Consider the following 7,389-nt stretch of genomic DNA (forward strand, 5'->3'; position numbering starts at 1 on the left):
ATGTGTATTGAGTATTTACTGTGAGCTAAGGACTGGGCTCAATGCCTTATCTGCATATCTCATTTAAAACCTAGGACAACCCATGGAGGAAGAACTAATTGACCCAATTTTAAGTGAGAAATTGAGCTGCAGAAAATTCCAGAAACTTAGTCAAGTCACACTGTTAACCAGTCAGGTTTGCACCTACAGCCTGAGAGACTACAGTGCTCTCTTTTCCCTTCCTCTCTTTAAGGGATTTCCAGTGAGAAAGAAAAATACCAGCCTGCGATGTCCTACAGTGACTGACCTGACACTCACACCCTGACTTGTTCTCATGTTGTAAATAAACAATCTCAGATACAGAATATCAACCTCAGAGAAGATTTTTCTGAGGTCTTGATGAAATCAGGTAAAACAGGGCTACCTCATAATTTTGTCAGATCACAGACAAAAGCAAGGTCACTGTGCAACCTACAAAATCTCAAACATCCTCATCTTTTCATAAGGAAATGACCGTTACTTCTTAACTCCAATCACAAAGTTGCCCATGCTAACAGTATTCAACATACAGCAAACCCGGCTTCCTCCCACCTTCCACCAAATCACCCAACCAAAGCCCAAATCCTATAATAGGATTATCATAGGATTACACCCAACCACACCCTGAAACTGAGTTCCCCCTAAAACCGAGTTAATCTGCCGGGTTTATGAGTAACCTCTCTATCTGAAACGTTACTCCCCTTATTGTCCAACACCTGTTCCCTTTAAGATGCGAGAGTATCAAAGAAAAGTGGGGAAGTGAAACCGGGCAGGACCCTGTGGGGCCCTCCCATGTACAAAAGCCTTTTCTGTGTCCCCCATTACTTGTCTGTAGGGGAAAGGTTTCAGCCTCGTAGGCCTTCCCTGAGTTACAAAAGGCAGATTTAAATACTAGTTAGAGGAGTGAGGAAATGCAGAAACACAGAAAAGGCGGTCGGGAATCAATAGTGCCGCAATGAGGCAGGGTCCTGATTCCTCCTCAAGGAATATACTTGACTCTCTGATACAAATTTCTGAGTTCTAGAGGAACTAAGGCCCCCATCCAGCTGGAGGATGGAACTTCAGGCCAAGTAGAAACACGTGGATCCCAGCCTGGCTGGAACAAGAAGGCTAATGACTGAGATCCCTGTTGCCTCACCACCAACCACTAGAGGAGGATTACACATTTCTGGAGACCTCCCCACAAATTTTGCCTATGAAAACTTTGCCCTGAATACCATCAGGGAACACCGGCCTTTTAAGCACCAGCTTCATTTATCCTTGCTGGGTCCCGCAATAAACTTTTCTCTCCTCCAAACGCCAATGATTTGGTTTATCTGGTCTCACTGTGCGTTGAGCAGGCAAACTCCTGTTAGGCAACTACCCACAGGGCGTGAGTGGCCTGGGTTCCAGCGACTTAGGGGCCCCTGCCGCTGCGGTTCGAACCCGATTCCCAACAAGAGGCATCTGTTCCCGACGGAAGCCGGCGGGATTTGTACGCTTTGCACCTCGGGTCCCAGGGCAGGGCAGTCCCAGGAAGTCCCGAGCTCCGAGGCGGGAGCAATGGGCCGGCCTGCGGTTCCGTGGTGTAATGGTGAGCACTCTGGACTCTGAATCCAGCGATCCGAGTTCGAGTCTCGGTGGGACCTTTCTTTTAAGCCGCGCCCAACGGTCTTTTATCCCGCAGCCCGAACTTTTCCCGCTGCTGCGGGAAAGCGAACTCGCGCTGAGTGGACGCGCTGAGGGGACGCGCTCTCCCGCTCCCGCCTCCCTCTCCGTCCTGCTCCTGGACCCGGACCTTCGCCGTCCTCGGAAGGAGGCTGTAAGCGCCAGGTGCTGACCCCGGGCCCGCGTACCCCGTACTCTGCTGTCTCCTCAAGAGTCGGGGTCCTGGAAACTGGCTTCTCAGGAAGGCGGGGTCCACACGGGCGTGGACAGGCGGGGGAGCCCTGTCCGGGGTTTCTCTGCTGGACCCCAGCGGCTCTGCACGTCGCGGGACATCGGAGGGCCTCGCTCGGCCGCCGAGGGCACAGAGACAGCGCCAGTGCCACCCCCTCGTCGGGTCACCCTGCGTCTCGGGGGTAAAGGGCAGAGGCTGCGCCCCCTGAACCCTGCATCACGAGGGGCTTCACACCGCACGTCTTGCAACCGCGCGATCGTCCCTGTAAGTAAATGGTCGGTGTGAGGGGCTGTGATGTCGCTCATCAGCCAGGGGGAAGCCTGTGTCTTGGTTTTCGGCTAGATGGTTGCAGACCTGAGTTGGAAGTCCTGGGTTTTATTCAGATATCCTATTTTATTCCGAATTTTAACTGATTCTATTCCAGCTCATTCCCATTTTATTCAGAATTTTTGGCTCCTAAATCCCCACTGGACACAAAAAGCTGCGGTTAGGCTGATTTGAAACCTGACTCCTAGAACTTGTCCTTTCATCCCAAGCTCAGCCAGGAAGAGGCGACCAGGCCATGGGTTTCAGTGTCTGTGGAGACAAGGGGTCCCTGAACCATTACCGCCCAGGCCTCTGAGACATTTGCAGGTCTTATAGTCAAGGCTAGACCATCCTTGAATATACCTTCTTTGGTTGGATTTGAGTTGGAAACCACATTCATTTTTTTTATCATCATAAAAGTAAATTGAATTTTTAAAATGTTGCCTCTAGCCATTGAAAACACATGTGACAAATGAACCTGCGTATCCCTTTTGTGGAACCGCCGTATGGATAAGAACTACCCCAAGAGACTAAAACACAATAATGTATGTGTACCCCATGACTATAACAAAACCAAAAACTGCTTTCCTCAATGGTGTTGTTAGTGGCATTGCTTGTATTTCTTTATTCTTTTGTCCATATGATGTGGGAGTGAAGGGGATACTGTATTTCTATCACTTCTATTGTTCCTAAGAACATAAATGCCATTATTAAAGACATTCAGATGAAAGACATTCAATAAAAAGCCTGAGTTTTGAATTTGAATTGTGAATGTATGAATACATAGAAATCTGAATGTGTTTTTCATAGTTCTGTCCACTGGATAGGCCTAGAAATAAACCAATTCCAATCAATATCGCTGGAATACATAATTTAATCTGGCAATAACATTTTGCACAACCCCTCACCCCCCGAAATTCGTAGAGAAATGACTGAGTCCAGGTCAGAGGCAGTAAATATTCGAGATGAGAACATAAGCACCTTATCATACTGGTATCAGATCAGGCAAGGCCTCAAAGATTATTAGGATCTCATCAAAAGGATGAAAGAGCCATCTTAAAGTCACTTTCACTGCTGAAGGAGAATAACTGGAGTATCAGTAAAGACTACATTGCAATGGATTGAAATACTTCAGTGTGGTTGAAACCTTGATTTCATATTAGCACAGGGGAGAGAAAAGGAATAAACTAATCGGTGACCACAGAGGATGCTACGGGATCTGCTCATTAAGCTAAAGTTTTCTCTACAGACTATACCACTAAGTAACTAAATAGTTTTTAGTTTTTAGGGGAAGTTTCTCTTTCTAAAAGTTTTCCAGGTAAATAATACATGATGATGGAATAGCAGCATTTTTCTCCAATTAGTGGCTCTAGGCCTTGAAGTTAAAGGGCTGCTAATATTATTAGAAGAAACACACAGGACTTGATGTGCCTCCTGGTCAGACAGCACACACCACTTTTGAGGTGGTCTCTCCAAAATCTCAAACATAAATCTGATAAGTGTCTATAGTTGCCAGGTTCAAAGTAGTGGCCACTAGACACACGTGGCTATTGAATACGTAGGATATGGCTAGTAGGACTGAGGAATTTTAATTATAATTATTTAAATTCTTTTTTGTATTTATAATTCATTTAAATGTAACTTTAAAAACTGAAGATACAGAATATTTTCCTATTGAATACAACTTTAAAACTTTGCTGGAATTATGTTTCCTTTAATGTGTAGCATTAGGTAGCCGTGTAGAAGATGGTGTTTGTTTTCTTGTGTGCTTATATTTCTTAGTTTTCAGTGTAGCTACTAGAAAAATTTAAATTGCGTATGTGCCTTGCATTTTCTTTCTGTAAGAGCACTGCTCTAATTTCTACCAACAAAGAGAAAGTATGGAGCTCAGAAGAGTTTGTTAAAGTACAGCCAATTGTACACGTTAGACGGCGGGAATGCTACAGAGCAAGCTATTCAATTCTTCAAATTAATGATTTAGAAAAAAAAAAAAGAGGATGGCAAGAGACCAGGAGAGAGCTACCTTGAGTGTGAGAGAGAGAGAGCGCGCGCGCGCGAGAGAGAGCGGGAGTGAGAGAGAAAGGAAGGAAGCCAGAAACTGAGGGGAAACATATTTGCAAGAGATACAAACGCATATCCTACTGATTAAGTTTGTGGTTTTATTTGGATCCCAAGAAAAGAAACTAACTTAAAAATAGCACGGAGACACTGTTGAGAGATGTTGAGGGTAGGGGATTATATATGTGTGGGTGGAAGGGCATGTGGGAACTCTGTAGTTTCTGCTCAATTCTGCTGTAAACCTGAAAGTGCTCTTAAAAAACTAAAATCGATTAAAAAATAACAATGAGAAATTTGAACACTATTTTATGACATTAAAGATTTTACATTAATTTATGACTAACTGTAATGTTATAATGATAACACTTTCAATAACAGTCCTCATTTAGGGGAACATAAAATTACAGATGAAGAATGATGTCTGAGATTGACTTTAAATAATAGCGGAAAAGATAAGTGGGTAGGATTGTAGAGAAACAAGTTCAGCCACAAGGTGATAATTGTGGAACGTGACTGACAAAGAGGGGGGAATGTTCTGTTATATAATTCTGTCAATTTCTGTGTATTATTAAACTCTGTATTTGAAAAAGGATGATGAGAGAGTACAGGTCCACCTGGATGACAGCAGCTGAATCTCTCAACACCTATTTCAGAGGGCTAGGGATTAAGCTAGAGAGTCAATGACTCCACACAGGACAGCTCCCCCGAACAACCAGGGGCCACAGAACACTGTGGACTCCAGGTAGTTTGTATTTAGCCAGGCCTGGGAGCCACACAACAGTAGAGGGATCAGACAAGACTGCACACAAAGAGGAGAGGCCAGCAGGGAGGGAATCCAGGTAAAATTCCCTACAAAAGAGCATGTGGACAAATTCAGAGCGTGCCTGGGACCTGGTGGACTACAGCTCTGATGACTGGGGAATGGCCAGGAAGGGGTTCGGCAGTGCAGACGACCAGAGGATGACAAACTTCGTGAGGCACAATTGTCGGGGCCACGGTGAGACCTAGATGAAGGTAGTGTTCTTTGGATGTTTGTGGTGCAGAGAAAGAATGAAGCAACCGGTAGAAGTCAAAGGTCCTACTGGAAGGAAATAGAATCTCAGAACCAGGAGACACACCATGCCTTTCCCCAAAACCTTACATCTGCTACAGTAATTGCATAAGACAAAGATCTAGACAAAAGAAATTGACCAAGCTCCTTAAAGATTCAACACTTCCCACCTAGATCTGCTATTTCTCTCAGAGATAAATCCTACTCTGCTGGAAAGGAAAATCATACAGCAGACATTTATTTATTCTAAGGTGACATTAGGGAAAAACAAAAACAGAGTTAGAGATTTCAGCTGATGAAAAGATTCTCCTCAGAATCAATCAAAAACGTAGGAAACATATAAAATAGTATCTGTATCTTAAATATTCTAAACAGAACCTTTTTAGATACACATACACACACACACACACACACACACACAAACACACAAACACTGTGGCTCACATACACAAGAAAAGGAACTCAGACCACAAAATAAGACACAAAGACCAAATGAGAATTGGTAGAAACTAGGAAAACACTGAAGAAAAAGAACATTCCTTGGAAAATAGTCTAAATGAAAACGTATAAAGGATCTTATTTGTCTACAATCATAGGACACATTGAATTGAAAAATGAAAGCATTGAACAGAAAGGAAATGGATAAAAGATAATGAGAAAGGGTCAGAGAGAAAGTCATAGATATCTGGGAGAAATAGGACTGGAATGTTCAATTCTAAGTCCCATTGTATTAGAGCTAAAAGAATTTTTTTAAAGAAAAAAATTCCTGTGAAGCGCTCAAACTCCCTTTACCCCAGTGAAAGAGAAAATCAAATTATATTCCATGTCTCAACAAAACATCCCAAGGAGGAAAATGTTTCTTTAAATCTCAATAGAAGTCACTGTGGGCATGTCCTTCACATTCAGCCAAGCTGTCCATGTATCAAAGCAAGAGAAAATGAAAACTAAATATGCCAACGTTGAAGAGTCCTCATTTCCACCATTAGGAAACTTGACGGATGAACTTTACACGTCAAGAAGTCACCAACGAAACCCTGAGATATGAAGACCTGGTCACCACTGAATATATGTTATATAGATTTAAGCCGGTGTGTCATGGGCCCTGCTTTCAGGGCAGCCTGGTTGGGCCCTGGGACCTCTGCGAGGAGGCCGCTGACACTCCTGGGGTGGGGCAGCCCTCCTGTGAACCTATGGGTCCCTAAAGGGCCCCATGGGCGCCCCCTCCAGCTCTTGCACATACCCTCCTTTTTTCTGAAGTTAAAACCAAATGGGGAGGGGGCGGGGACAAGGTGGGAAAAATAGTACGTAAAGGGTATACATTTGACTAGGTTGAAATACTACTAGAATACTATCAGAAGTGGCAGGTAAAGACAGAAGGAAAGAGAAAACTAGAATAATGTCCTTGATGGTGACAGTGGTAAAAAGTTGAAGTTGAGAGGTATCATTCAAAATTTATACTTCAAATTAAACTTATGTGACAACATACTAAGGGACTAAGATGACAAATATTTTAGTGCAGTGTTAAACACTAGCTATCCAGTCCTTCCTACATACCAAACAAAACACAGACACATACACACACACACACACATGCACGCACAAATAACAGAGAGAAAACAAACACATTAAATGCACTCTACTACAAATGGTACATACAACTTAAAAGATGTGGGAGAGTTTAAGATATAAAAATGAAGAGGAGAAAAAAGAATGTTTCTATTAACTTATATCCGTGTCTACTAAATCAGTCGCTGAATTAAATTAACACTGAATTTAAAAAATACACACCGTCACAGTAAAACTCCAAAGAACTTTTAATTAAATGGAAGGGGTAGGGATTGTCTTTTCCACAGCACAACGCCAGCAGTATAAATGAACAGAATGACTGCACTGGAAAATTTCTGCTTCACAAACATAAATATGGTAATTGACACACATCGGGGATCGATCAGGGATGGCAACAGTTTAGAGAATGACAATCATAGAATAAGATATTTATTCACTCTCAGAGAACTACTCATCAAATCACTGATTCTACACAGAGAAACGTGTGTTCCAATGAACGGATGTCACTGGC

At 43.1% G+C, this 7,389-nt stretch overlaps 1 non-coding gene across 1 annotated transcript; it reads left to right on the forward strand.

Moving 5' to 3' along the window:
• Window positions 1–1,574: 1,574 nt before the first annotated feature.
• TRNAQ-CUG (transfer RNA glutamine (anticodon CUG)) lies at window positions 1,575–1,646 on the forward strand. The gene has a single exon. It is a non-coding gene; the product is annotated as a tRNA-Gln (tRNA).
• The last annotated feature ends 5,743 nt before the right edge of the window (window positions 1,647–7,389 follow it).

This window comes from Camelus dromedarius, chromosome 9 (genome assembly GCF_036321535.1).
Source record: "Camelus dromedarius isolate mCamDro1 chromosome 9, mCamDro1.pat, whole genome shotgun sequence".
In the NCBI taxonomy this organism is placed as follows: domain Eukaryota; kingdom Metazoa; phylum Chordata; class Mammalia; order Artiodactyla; family Camelidae; genus Camelus; species Camelus dromedarius.